Genomic DNA, 14387 nt, shown 5'->3' with positions numbered 1-14387 from the left:
TCATCTCAGACCTCTAGCAATTCAAAAGAATAAAGGTAGCTTGACTATCCATGCTAGCCCAGAGTCTAGAAAACACTCTATTGGCATATGTGTGCCTAGGCTGAACTGCACAACTGGTTTATTCTGCCTACCTTATTGTCTAAGACTAGCTTCTTGTTCAGAACTTCTGGCATTAAAACCTATGCACCCTAAAACCCCAAAGCACAATAACTTCTCTCTGTCAATCCACAGCCCAGAATATGAAGCCACATTTAACAAAAAGAACTAAATATACCCAGGGATTCATTTAAGACCTCCATATCTCACATGTCTGAGCCATCTAAGAGGCTTTTAAACACACTTATTGAGAATTGTAGTAACAAACTATAGAAATGATCTCTGAAAGTATAGTCTTAGTTTGTTTTAGTGTGAATTAGCTCATATTAAAAAACAGTTTTATTTGATTTTAAGCAGAATATTTATGTTCCATTGATGGCTTCACTGGAGATTTTGAACCCTGACAAATTCATCATTGTGAAAAAGAAACTAGATCACTTATTTTATATGATCATGTGTTTTTAATTTCTACTATGCAAACCTTTTTTACTTTTAAAAATATGCTTGCAGTATGGTATATGTGCATATAATATGCATAGTAAGTGTCTTAAGAAGTACACAATACTGTTACATATTTATATCCTCAATACTTACCAAAATAGTATATTTTAGATATATATTACATTCTGTGCATGCATATGTATACATACACTGAAATAATACTCCACATAGTTAAATAGGTATGTGCTGATGTTTTAGGATGTGGCTCCATATGCATATGTGTGTAACCAAAATATGACTACTAAATATGTTATTTACTACATGTAGTCATACACAAACATAAACACACAAATATATGTGTATATGTATATATTTTTCCTATTATAAGATTCAAATTTTTAGAATACGGTCTTTCACATATACACAAAACTTCCTCTTCTCCTCAAATATGTGATGAGGAAGTGTCCTAAATTCATTTACATTCCAAGTTTAAAGGGATGAGTCAAGGCAGAGACACACTGTTCCTTTAGCCTGAGTTAATATGTATCTTTCTGAATTTGACTTTTATGAGCTTTTATTTAAGTAAATTATGCACATCATAATGCATATTTTGTAATAAATTTTTCACCGTTGACTTAACCTGCTCAAACTAAATTACTACTCTGTGATAGAGAAGAATTGCTGTTCTGCACCTCTTTATTACTGTGTAATCCAAATTTTTTCACCAGTTTTCTATAAACCTGCAATCAACTGAGAGCCTGTTCACTTTAGAGTTTTTGGCAACAATTCATCCTCCTCTGTGATTAAAGCCTGTACATTTCTGGATGAAAATCAAGGAGCTGGTCCAAAATATGTTACATCTTCGGAAGAATCCCATGGAATTAAGATCATTCCCATCTGACAGATGAACTAACTTCAGCTTGGGGTTGGTGAGGCCACTACTAAAACCCAAGTCAGTCAGATGGATAGAAATCTGCATCTTTTCTGGAGGGAACAAATGGTCACATTGCTTTATAGAAGGCTATGGGGTGGGGAGGGAAGCTGGACCAAAGACGCTTTTTTTTTAAATATCCAGTTTTTGATCTCCAAAATAACATCATACGTTCTTGTTTCTGTTTACTCTAATGCAATCGTCCCCCCAAATTAATTGAGACCTGATATCCTGATGTGGGCCTCCGTGCTCTTACTTTATATATAGTCATTTTAGAAATATCTAGTATATCTGCCCTCAGCCACCCACCTCTGTGTAATTGCCTTCTCAAGGAGTTGAGGTTTTTTTGTTTTGTTTTGTTTTTGTATTTTGGGGTTTTTTTGTTTGTTTTGTGTTTTGGTTTTGGTTTTGTTCTATGTGCACATGTGGTATGTGTGTAAATATTTTCATATGTCTGAGCATGGGCGTCAGGTATACATGCACATGCAAAGGCCAGAGGTCAGGCCCCTACTTTATTTTATTTTATTGAGACAGGTTGTTGTGTGAAAAGTGGCCCTCACTAATTTACAGCCCATTGAATTCCAGAATATAAATACCAGTTCTTGCAGAACTGGAGTTACAGATGTGTTTCGTTGAAGGCTACTCTTAAATAGATGCTGAGAATCTGAACTCAGGTGCATGCTTGTACAACAAGAACTTTACCAACTCATGACACCCCAAAAATTATTTTGTGTGAAACTTTTATTTGTTTATGCATTACTTCTGTTAGCAGATATTTAAAGGAAATTTTAGTTAAGGTTCTATTGCTGTGAAGAGATGCTGTGGCCATAGGACCTCTTCTAAAGGAAAACATTTAATTGGGGCTGGCTGACATTTTCAGAGATTTCGTTCATTAATGTCATGGCATGAAACATGGTACCACATAGGCAGACATGGTGCTGGAAAGGAGCTCATAGTTCTACGTTCAGATCTGCAGGCAGCTGTAAGAGAGAGATATATTGGGCCTCACTTGAGAACTTGAAATCCCAAAGCCCACCTCCCCTCAATCTCGTGATGCACTTTCTCCAACAAAAACATACCTCCTAATCCCTGTCAAGTAATGCAGCTGTTTTATGATTAAAAATCAAAACTATGAGCCTATAAAGACAGTTCATATTCAAACCAAATGGCTTCCACTAATTGTTAACAAATGATTCTGAAATATATAATTACCTATACGAACACATGTAATAGTTCTGAAATACAGTCTTAGAGGAACTAAACTGAGAGTCTATGCTTCTGTTGGCTCTAAGTTATTGCCACTTTATTCTTTAAGTAACTAATATTTTCAGTTTCACTATGAATGTGGATGGATCTCATTTCTCCACACCCTTGGAAAACTTGGTATCTTAATTTTTTTGACTATTAGGTTTAATCTTTTTTTTAAATTTTAATATTTTATTTAAGTTAGAAACAAGCCTGCTTTATATGTCAATCCAAGATACCTCTCATCCCCCACCCCCCACCATCCCCCATTTCATCCTCCCACTGCTCCCCAGGAGAAGGGGACAGGATCTCCTGAAGTGATTGGGAGCATGGGTGGTGGGCAAAGGAATATGGGAGAAGGAGATAGGGAGAAAAGTAGGGGAGAGAAGGAAATGGGGGAAAAGGATATTTGAGTCAGGGGAAGAACAGAAGAGAGCATGATGAGAGATGCCATAATAAAGGCAGTCATTACAAGTTTTTGGAGAGATCTGTCACAACAGAGATGTTCAGAGATCTACAAGGATGACACCAATAGGCAATCTAAACAATAGTGGACAGGGTACTTTAAATGCCCTTACCATAAAATGAGATTGATAACTACCTTATATGCCATCCTAGAGCCTGCATCCAGTGGCTGATGGAAGCAGAGTCAGACACCCACAGCTAAACACTGAACTGAACTCCTGGAACCCAGTTGAAGAGAGGAAGGAGTGATGGGCAAGGGGGTCAAGACAGGGCTGGTGATGCCCACAGAAGCAATTGACCTGAACAATGGGACACTCATGGAACCCAGAATGATGACTGAGAGGCCAGCATGAGACTGATCCAGACCCTTGAAATGTGGATGTCAGTGAGGATGGCCTTAGCAATATCTGGGGCCTCTGGAAGTGGCTCAGTATTTATCCCTAGTTTAAGAATGCAATTTGAGAGCCCATTCCACATAGAAGGATGTGCTCTTGGCCTGGACACATGGGGATGACCTGGGCCCTGCCCTGGATGATGTGACAGGCTCTTCATGGAGGACCCCCAAAGCTGGTATAATATCCTTATATGAGAGTACATACCATGTTTGTCTTTTTGTGACATGGTTATCTCACTCGGGATGGTTTCTTCTAGTGCCATCCATTTGCCTGCAAATTTCAAGATTCCATTGTATTTTTCAGATGAGTAGTACTCCATTGTGTAAATGTACCACATTTTCTCAATCCACTATTCAGTTGAGGGGAATGTTGGCTGCTTTCGAGTTCTGGCTCTTACAGGTAATGCTGCAATGAATATAGTTGTATAGACTTCTTGTTATATGAATGTGCATCTTTTGCATATATGATTAAGAATGGAATTGCTGGGCCGGACGGTGGTGGTGCACGCCTTTAATCCCAGCACTCGGGAGGCAGAGGCAGGCAGATCTCTGTGAGTTCGAGGCCAGGCTGGACCGATAGCCTCCAAAACAATACAGAGAAACCCTGTCTCGGAAAAACAAAAAACAAAAAAAAAAGAATGGAATTGCTGGGTCTTTGGTAGATTAACTACCATTTTCCTGAGGAAACTCCATACTGATTTCCAAAGTGGATGTACCAGTTGGCATTCCCACCAGGAGTGTTCCCCTTCTCCAGATTCTCTTCAGCATAAACTGTCATTGGTGTTTTTGACTTTAGCCATTCTGACAAGAGTAAGATGGTATCTCAGAGTTATTTTGATTTGCATTTCCCTGATAGCTAAGGATGTTGGGGACTATCAGCCATATTAGACTTCTCTATTGAGAATTCTCTATTTAGTTCTGTAGACCACTTTTTAATTGGATAATTTGGTGTTTTGGAGACTAGCTTCATGAGTTCTTTATAAATTTTGGAAATCAGCCCTCCAACATCAAACTAAATGGACAGAAACTCAAACAAATTCCTCTCAATACCTCTCCATACCTCTGAAATAATGTACTTGAAGTTCTACTTAGAGCAATAAGACAACAAAAAGAGATCAAGGGGATACAAAATGGAAAGGAAGAAGTCAAACTTTCACTATTTGCAAAAAATATGGTAATTTACATAAGTGACCCCAAAAATTCTACACAGGAATTCCTACTGCTGATAAATACCTTCAGCAAAGTGACAAGATAAAAGATTTACTCAAAAAATCAGTAGGCCTTCTATATACAGAAGTTAAATGGGCTGAGAAAGAAATCAGAGAAACATAACCCTCTACAATAGCCACAAACAACATAAAATATATTGGGGTGACACTAACCAAACAAGGGAAAGACCTCTATCAAACGAACTTTGAGTCTTTAAAGAAAGAAATTAAAGAACATACCAGAAAATGGAAAGATCTCCCATGTTCTTGGGCAGGTAGCATCAATACAGTAAAAATGGCAATCCTGCTAAAAGCAATCTACAGATTTAATGCAATCCCCATCAAAATCCCACCACAATTCTTCACAGACCTTGAAAGAACAATAATCAACTTTATATGGAAAAACAAAAGACCCAGCATAGCCAAAACAACCCTGTTCTACAAGGCAACTTCCGAAGGCGTCACCATCACTGACTTCAATCCCTATTATAGAGCTATAGTCCTGAAAACAGCTTGGATTGGCACAAAAAGAGACAGATAGACCAATGGAATAGAATTGAAAACCCTGATATTAACCCACACACCTACAAACATCTGTACTTGACAAAGAAGATAAAATCATACAGTGAAAAAATGAAAGCATTTTCAACAAATGGTGCTGGCAAAACTGGAGGCTGACATGTAGAAGACTGCAGATAGATCCATATCTACATCATACACAAAACTTAAGTCCAAGTGGATCAAATATTTCAACATAAATCCAGCCACACTGAACCTCTTATAAAAGAAAGGGGGAAGTACCCCTGAACTAACTGGTACAGGAGACAACTTTCTGAACATAACACCAGTAGCCCAGTCCAAGTGGATCAAATATTTCAACATAAATCCAGCCACACTGAACCTCTTATAAAAGAAAGGGGGAAGTACCCCTGAACTAACTGGTACAGGAGACAACTTTCTGAACATAACACCAGTAGCCAGACACTAAGATAAACAATTAATTAATGGAACCTCTTGAAACTGAGAAGTTTCTGTAAGGCAAAGGACACGGTCAACAAGACAAAACGGTAGCCCAGAGCATGAAAAAAGATATTCACCAACCCCACATCTGTACAGAGGAAAAACTTGGTATCTTTAGACTTTGCATTTTCCCTTATCTTCTGAAGTGATATAGTGTACCTTCCTTGTTTTGTCTTTCACTGATTGTTAATAGAGTTGTACTATCTTCAGGTATTTATAAGATATCAACTTTTATTTCTCCAGAGTTTTGGTTCAGTATTCACTTTTGGGTTTTTATCCTTTCATGTCTTCACTTTTAGGAAAGTTTCATATAATCTGCGTATTTCCCCTAAGGTATGTATCATAAATATATTTCCCAGTATTTAGTTTATCTTCTTCTCTACTTATAGATCCTAGCTGCACACATGATTTCAAATTTGTCAATATTTTCAGTCTTCTGTTCCATTTACCTTTCATAGAAAATGTATTTATAACTTTTGTTGAAAATGATTCAACCCGTTTATATAATTGCATCCTGTAAATATAAATACTCAAGTTTGGTTTTTCACAACATCTTTAGTCAGTTTGGTATTCAGTTTCACATCAAGAAAGAAGTTGAGATCTTAGTTTATTTCACATCAGTTTAATGCTTTTCCATTTTCCTAGGATCATTTGTTAAGCAATCTATTCTTTCCTCTGCCCTTTTCAATGCAAACTGACTTAGAAGCAAAATGGCTTGCAGTGTGCCGGTTTCTGAGCTCTTTGTTCCAGTTACATTATTTATTTGTTTTTCTTGCCTCAAACCATCAGCACATGTTTTATGATGGGTTTATAATTTGTTCCACTTACACTTACTGGTTCAATTTTATTTGATGTCATTTATTTATTGGAACTGGTTTTTTTTATTTTAGCTATAGTTATTTGGCTTATGTATTGCCTCCCTCTACATAAATATTATTTCTAAATAACCACAACATCAATGATGTTTTCATTATTTATTCCTTCCTTCATTGACAAAAATAAATGTTGTGGCACTCTTACTTTCAAGATGGTAGGAAAATGAAAACTTTTGTATTGTTTTATAAATAAACTAGAAGCATTTCCTTTTATCCTCAGTTGGAGAAATATGTTGAAGACTGAAATACACCATGAAATGTGATGCATTTATTTTTGTTGAGTATTAGTTTATGCACGTGTATAAGTGTGTATGCCTCTGTGTGGGTATGTATGTTGTGTGTGAGTGTGTGTGTGTGTGTGTGTGAGAGAGAGAGAGAGAGAGAGAGAGAGAGAGGAGAGAGAGAGAGAGAGAGACCCTTGGGTGTCATAACCAGAAATGTCATTCATCTTCTATGAGAGAGAGTCACTCTTTGGCATAAAGCACACCACTCAAATTAAACTAGCTGGTCAGTGGAGTATAGGAGTTCGCTGTATCTGCCTCTCTAGGTCTAGGGTTATAAACAGATACCACTACACATTCAGATTTCATGCATTATGAAAGGAAGATGACTGGAGACTTTTAATGATTCATGTATTTTCTTTTTTCACTTTTATTAAAAATAGATTATTTTCTCATGCAATATATCCTGATTTTAGTTTCTCCTCCCAGTTGCTCCTCACCTCTTCTCCCCTCCAGATCCACTCCTTTCTGCCTCTCATTACAAAAGAACAGGCTTCAAGTAAAAAACAACCAAGTGTGGCAAAACAAAATATGATGAAACAAAAGCTATCATAGCAAAGTAGGACACAGCAACTCAACAGGGGGAAAAAATTCCCAAGAGCAGGCATAAGAGTCAGAGACCCACTAGTTCTCATGGTCAGGATTCCCATAGGAATACTATCTAATATCTATAATATATATTCACAGGACCAGATGCCAACCCTTGTAGGCCCTGTGCTTATTGTTTCAATCTCTGCCTGCTCATATGCACTGTGCTTATTTGATTCATAGGGCCTTGTTCTCCTGGTGTCCTCCAAGCCCTCCCTCTAGATCTTACAATCTTTCTGCCTTTGCTTCAGTGTGATTTTCTGAGCTCCAAGGGAGGGATTTGATGGACAACTTCCATTCACTTTCTTACTTTGTATTATACATGGCTGAGGTTCTCTGAATCTGTTCCCATCTGCTTCTGGATGAAGTTTCTTTGATGATGATAAGGTACAGATCTATGTGTACAGCAGAATATCATTAGGAGTCATTTTATTGATTTTTTTTTTGGTTTTTCAAGACAGGTTTCCATTTTTTAAAAACAAGTAGTGTTTGGTTTTATGTTAGGTCTGTGTGCCATCTAATCTCTCTCTCTCTCTCTCTCTCTCTCTCTCTCTCTCTCTCTCTCTCTCTCTCTCTCTCTCTCTGCTTCTTGGTTTCCCAAGCAGTGTTGAGAATGGGTACCTTCCAGTGGAGTGGGCCATAAATCAAATCAGACATAGGTTGGCTTCTCTCACAAGTTCTGTGCCACTGTTGACTTAGCATATTTTTCACTCAGGACAGACTGTAGGTCAAAGATTTTGTGGCTGGGTTGGTTTCCATGTTTCTCTTTCAGTAGCCTGCAGAGTACCTTCCCACATCAAAGGGATTAAAACATAGGGGGAAAGTCTCCTTGGAGGCATCAGCTCAACTTCTCCATGTTCAATGAGTGGTGTGAGTATTGTCTGTCCTCAGCAACGGGGCCACATTGTCAGTTTGTGGAGAGCAACCCTTTGTCTTAGCAACTGCCTGGATCATGTACTTTCAGTTAGTATCAGAGGTCTATCTTGGTTTCCTACTTACATAAAATTATTCATTACATTTCAATTTTGAACCTAATGACATGAACATTCATACTATTTCTAGTATTTTGAAAATCTCTAAAAAGTCTCCTCTTTCTGTTGAACAGTCTTGACCAGGTGCTAACTATGTTGTTAGTTCTTAAAAAGCTCTGCTGATCAATGGTCTTCTGAGAAGAAAACACAGAAAATAAAAAGGGGTGAAAATGAAAGCAGAAATAGCCTTCAACCTGACACCCCAAAGATTTCCAGGACATATAGGAGCTGGAAGCAAGAAAGAAGTCTCCTAGAGCTGCCAGTGAGAGTGCAGTCCTGCCAACACCTACCATGCAGACTCCAGGTCTCTAAAAATCTGGCAGAAATTTTCAAACACTGTTTTCTGTGACCTCTTAAAACACCCTTATGTAACAAACAGGGTTCATTTACACAAGGTCCCCTTGAATGAGAGTGCAAAGCATCTTAGTAATTCTTCAGGTTTCTTCAGAGTATTGTGGACTACTAAGCTCCTCTGTCGTCTTTCATTCACGTCTGACTCTTCTATGTTTACATCAGAAGGTCCTTACCATGTACTAGTATATGAATCTTCAGTCTACCTCAAGAAAAGGTACCAACATCTTTCTAACTACTCAGCCCATATATCTGAGTGTCATGCTTGTGACCATTCTCTCCTTCATCCCACATATTTAATCAAAAGTTAGGTCCCGAATTACTTTCATATCTCTTAAATCTGCTGGTTTCTGTGAAGCCTCAATTTTACTTCCCTAGTCTAGACTATCATCATTGCTGAAGCAGAAAGTCTCCTAATGTTACAAGTTCATTTGTCATTCATCCATCCACCCATCCCACAAATACACATCATTTCACTTCTGTAAAACAAGCACTGTGCAAGGCACTATGAAAATGAAGGATATTAGGTCTCTTTCCTAATCTACTTTATAACCAGAGTGGGAAGGCATATTAATCAAATTATAAATAAGAGTACTGTAAGTTGACTCAGTAATAAGAACACTGAAGGAGAGGTTCTGTAATGTGACTGAGGCCTTTGAAGAATCCCTTTCCCTCTTTTCAAATAAAACGCCTGTGAAAATTAAAAGGATCATTTAAATTTGATGTTTGCACTTGTATGAGTGCTCAGCATTTATGACATTTCTATTGTTTCCAGAGCTACATTATATTCTGTGGTAAACATGAGATTTTTTTTAAATATTTCTTTTATTTTTGTGATTATAATTACATCATTTCCCTTTCTCTTTCCTCCCTTTAAACCTTCCCATATACCCCTCCTTGTTTTCATTTAAATTTGTACCCCCTTTTATTATTTGTTAGTATATACATATATATTTGGCATATATGCGTGCGCGCGCACACACACACACACACACACACACACACACACACACACATATATATATTCTATTTAGGAATATATATGTACATATAAATAGAACCAGCTGAATCTGGATAATGACACTTGAATGAGTAATTGAATAATTGCAGATATCAGGAAAGTAAAAATGGATTTTTTTATAGTATAGAAGCTAAAATAAAAATTGGCAGTAGTTATGGATAGTCAATTTTCTTTCACTAAGAATGTGTTGAAATCTGGTGGTGGTGGCTTATGCCTTCAATCCCAGCATTTTAGAGACAGAGGTGGGAAATCTCTATGAGTTCAAGGCCATTCTGGTCTACAAAACTATTCCAGTACAGCCAACACTACACAGAAAATCCCTATCTAAAAAGAAGTGTTAAAAATAGCATTGAACTGTAGCTGGTCTGTCATTCCAGAGATGACACTACAGTTTAACTGTCTGTCCTAATATCTATCTCTCCCTAAAAACTGGAAGCCTCTAGAAAGCAGTGTATGCTTTCTTAACTACTGTGTTACAAACACCAAAATCCTACAAACCATTTGATAGACCATACACAGGTTGTTTAATGGGTAGACAAGTTAAAATTTACACTGTGACAGTTTAACGCCTGTTAAGTAACTTTATGTCTTGAGAACATCAAATAGTTCCTGAAGATGGGGCTGGAGGGTATAAGAAGTGTTGGCATCTCTACCAAGAATGTTTTTTATATGTTTTTTTATTTTTTATTTTTTAATTTACATAGCTTGTTTTACATGTCAATCCCAGTTCCCTCTCCCTCCCCTCCTCCCGCACTCCCCTTCCCCCCCACCCTCCCACCCTATTGCCAAATCCTTCCACATAGGGGATATCTAGAGTCTGTCATTTCACTCTGGGTAGGGTCCAGGCACTCCCCTATGAGTCCAGGCTGAGAGAGCATCCCTCTTTGTGCTATAAGCGCACGAAGACTGTTTGTATTCCAGGGATAGACACTGATCGACATCTCAGGGCCCCATAGGTTGCCCAGGCCTTCTCGCTGACACTCACATTTGGGGGATCCAGATCAGTCCCATGCTGGCCTCTCCACTGTCACTCTGGGGTCCAAAAGCTCTCCCCTGTTCAGATCAGCTGTCTCTGCTGGTTTTGCCAGCCCATTCTTTGCCAATTTGCTCATCACTCCTTTCTCTCTGTGACTGGGTTCCTTGGGTTCAGTTCAGTGATTAATTGTGTGTTTGCCCCTGCTTCCATCAGTCACAGGATGAAGGCTCCTGAATGGTTATAGACATCAAGTTCATTATCATGAATGGGCATTCGAGGTGGTCTCTCCACTATTGCTTAGCTTGCCAATTGGTGTTATCCCTTTAGATCACTCGAGGTCACTCTGGTGCCTGATCTGTCTTAGATCCTATGATTCCCTCTTCCCCCTATTCTACCCCCACACCCTCAACTTCCTGTTCCCCCAGGACCAACTCTCTTCCTCTTCACCCCCTCTCTTCTTCCCAGGTCCCACTCCCCCCCCACCCCTTGCTGTGTTCCCCATCCATTCAGAGGATCTTGTCTCAATCCTTTTCTCTTGGGTACTATGCATATATGCATATCTTTTAGGTTCTTTCCTGTTTCCCAGACTCTCTATCAGTTGAATTGCAGACTGGCACTATCCTGATCCATGTCTAAAATCCATATATGAGTGAGTACATACCATGTTTGTCTTTTTGCGACTGGGTTACCTCACTCAGGATGGTTTCTTCCAGTGCTATCCATTTCCCTGCGAATTTCAAGATTCCATTGTTTTTTCTGCTGAGTAATACTCCATCGTGTAAATGTACCACATTTTCTCTATCCACTCTTCAGTTGAGGGGCATCTAGGTTGCTTCCAGGTTCTGGCTATTACAAATAATGCTGCTATGAACATAGTGGAGCAGATGCCCTTGTTGTATGAACTTGCCTCATTTGGATATATGCCTAAGAGTGGAATTGCTGGGTCTAGTGGTAGATGAATTCCCATTTTCCTGAGGAATCTCCATACTGATTTCCAAAGAGGCTGTATGAGTCGGCACTCCCACCAGCAGTGGAGGAGTGTTCCTCTCTCTCCACATCCTCTCCAGCATAAATTGTCTGCGGTGTTTTTGATTTTAGCCATTCTGACAGGAGTGAGATGGTATCTCAGAGTTGTTTTGATTTGCATTTCCCTGATGGCTAAGGATATTGAGCACTTTCTTAAGTGTCTCTTGGCCATTTTAGCCTCCTCTACTGAGAATTCTCTATTTAGCTCTGTACCCCACCTTTTAATTGGATTCTTTGGTGTTTTGGAGACTTGTTTCTTGAGTTCTTTGTAAATTTTGGAGATTAGCCCTCTGTCAGATGTAGGGTTAGTGAATACCTTTTCCCATTCTGTGGCCTGCCTTTTTGTCTTTTTGACTGTGTCTTTTGCCTTACAGAAGCTTTTTAGTTTCAGAAGGTCCCATTTGTTAATTGTCGATCTCAGTGCCTGTGCCACTGGTGTTATGTTTAGGAAGTGGTCTCCTGTACCAACTCGTTGAAGAGTATCTCCCACTTTCTCTTCTAAAAGTTTCAGTGTGGCTGGATTTATGTTGAGATCTTTGATCCATTTGGATTTAAGTTTTGTACAAGGCGATAAACATGGATCTATCTGCAGTCTTCTGCATACCAGTAACCAGTTATGCCAGCACCATTTGTTGAAGATGCTTTCTTTTTTCCATTGTACAGTTTTAGCTTCTTTGTCAAAAATCAAGTGTTCATAGGTGTGTGGGTAAAAATTAGGGCTTTTGATTCGGTTCCATTGGTCTACCTGCCTATTTTTGTGCCAATACCAAGCTGTTTTCAGGACTATAGCTCTATAATAGAGCTTGAAGTCAGGTATGGTGATGCCTCCTGAAGTTCCTTTATTGTATAGGGATGTTTTAGCTATCCTGGGCCTTCTGTTTTTCCATATAAAGTTGATTAATGTTCTTTCCAGGTCCTTGAAGAATTGTGATGGAATTTTGATAGGGATTGCATTGAATCTGTAGACTGCTTTTGGCAAGATTGCCATTTTTATTATGTTGATCCTACCAATCCAAGAGCATGGGAGATCTTTCCATTTTCTGGTATCTTCTTTGGTTTCTTTCTTTAAAGACACAAAGTTCTTGATATACAGGTCTTTCACTTCCTTAGTTAACATTATCCCCAGATATTTGATGCTGTTTTTGGCTATTGTAAAGGGTGATGTTTCTCTGATTTCTTTCTCAGTCACTTCATCATCTGTATATAATAGGGCCACTGATTTTTTTGAGTTTACCTTGTATCCTGCCATATTGCTGAAGGTGTTTATCAGCTCTAGGAGTAACATTGCGGAGTTTTTTGGGTCACTGATGTAAACTATCATATCATCTGCAAATAGTGAAAGTTTGACTTCTTCTTTTCCTATTTGTATCCCCTTTATCTCCTTTTGTTGTCTTATTGCTGTGGCTAGAACTTCAAGTACAATATTGAAGAGATATGGACAGAGTGGACAGCCTTGTCTTGTTCCTGATTTTGGAGGAATTGCATTGAGTTTCTCTCCATTTAGTTTGATGTTAGCTGTTGGTTTACTGTATATTGCTTTTATTATATTCAGGTACGTTCCTGTTATCCCTGATCCCTCTAGGACCTTTATCATGAAGGGGTGCTGGATTTTGTCAAAGGCTTTTTCAGCATCTAGTGAGACGACCATGTGGTTTTTCTTCCGCAGATTGTTAATATGGTGGATTTCATTGATAGATTTTCTAATGTTGAACCATCCCTGCATTCCTGGGATGAAGCCTACTTGATCATGGTGGATGATTTTTCTGATTTGTTCTTGAATGCGGTTTGCGAGTATTTTATTGAGTATTTTTGCATCGATGTTCATGAGGGAAATTGGTCTATAGTTCTCTTTCTTAGTTGTGTCTTTGTGTGGCTTGGGTATCAAGGTAATTGTAGCCTCGTAGAAAGAGTTTGGCAGTGAGCCTCCTGCTTCTATTGTGTGGAATACTTTGAGGAGTATTGGAATTAGCTCTTCTTTGAATTTCTGGTAGAATTCTGCACTGAAGCCATCTGGGCCTGGGCTTTTTTTGTTTGGGAGACTTTTGATGACTGCTTCTATTTCATTAGGGGTTATAGGTCTGTTTAGATTGTTTATATGTTCTTGATTTAGTTTTGGCAAGTGATATCTATCAAGGAAATTGTCCATTTCCTTTAAATTTTCAAATTTTGTGGAGTACAGATTTTCAAAGTATGCCCTGATGATTCTCTGGATTTCCTCAGAGTCCGTTGTTATGTCTCCTTTTTCATCCCTGATTTTGTTAATTAGCATGCTCTCTCTCTCTCTCTGTCTTTTGGTTAGTTTGGACAGAGGTTTATCTATTTTGTTGATTTTCTCAAAGAACCAACTCTTTGTTTCATTGATTCTTCTCAGTGTTTTCCTGGTTTCTACTTGATTGATTTCAGCCCTCAATTTGATTATTTCCTGGCGTCTGCTCATC

The 14387-nt window shown here is 38.5% G+C and overlaps 1 pseudogene; it reads right to left on the bottom strand.

Annotated features, from left to right (window-relative positions):
• Positions 1-291: 291 nt before the first annotated feature.
• Positions 292-394, bottom strand: LOC121135690 (annotated as a pseudogene).
• Positions 395-14387: the final 13993 nt, after the last annotated feature.

Source organism: Mesocricetus auratus, unplaced genomic scaffold (genome assembly GCF_017639785.1).
Source record: "Mesocricetus auratus isolate SY011 unplaced genomic scaffold, BCM_Maur_2.0 Super-Scaffold_4256, whole genome shotgun sequence".
NCBI classification, from domain to species: domain Eukaryota; kingdom Metazoa; phylum Chordata; class Mammalia; order Rodentia; family Cricetidae; genus Mesocricetus; species Mesocricetus auratus.
Note: the sequence above shows the minus strand (reverse complement) of the source record. Positions and strands in the feature narration are given on the sequence as shown.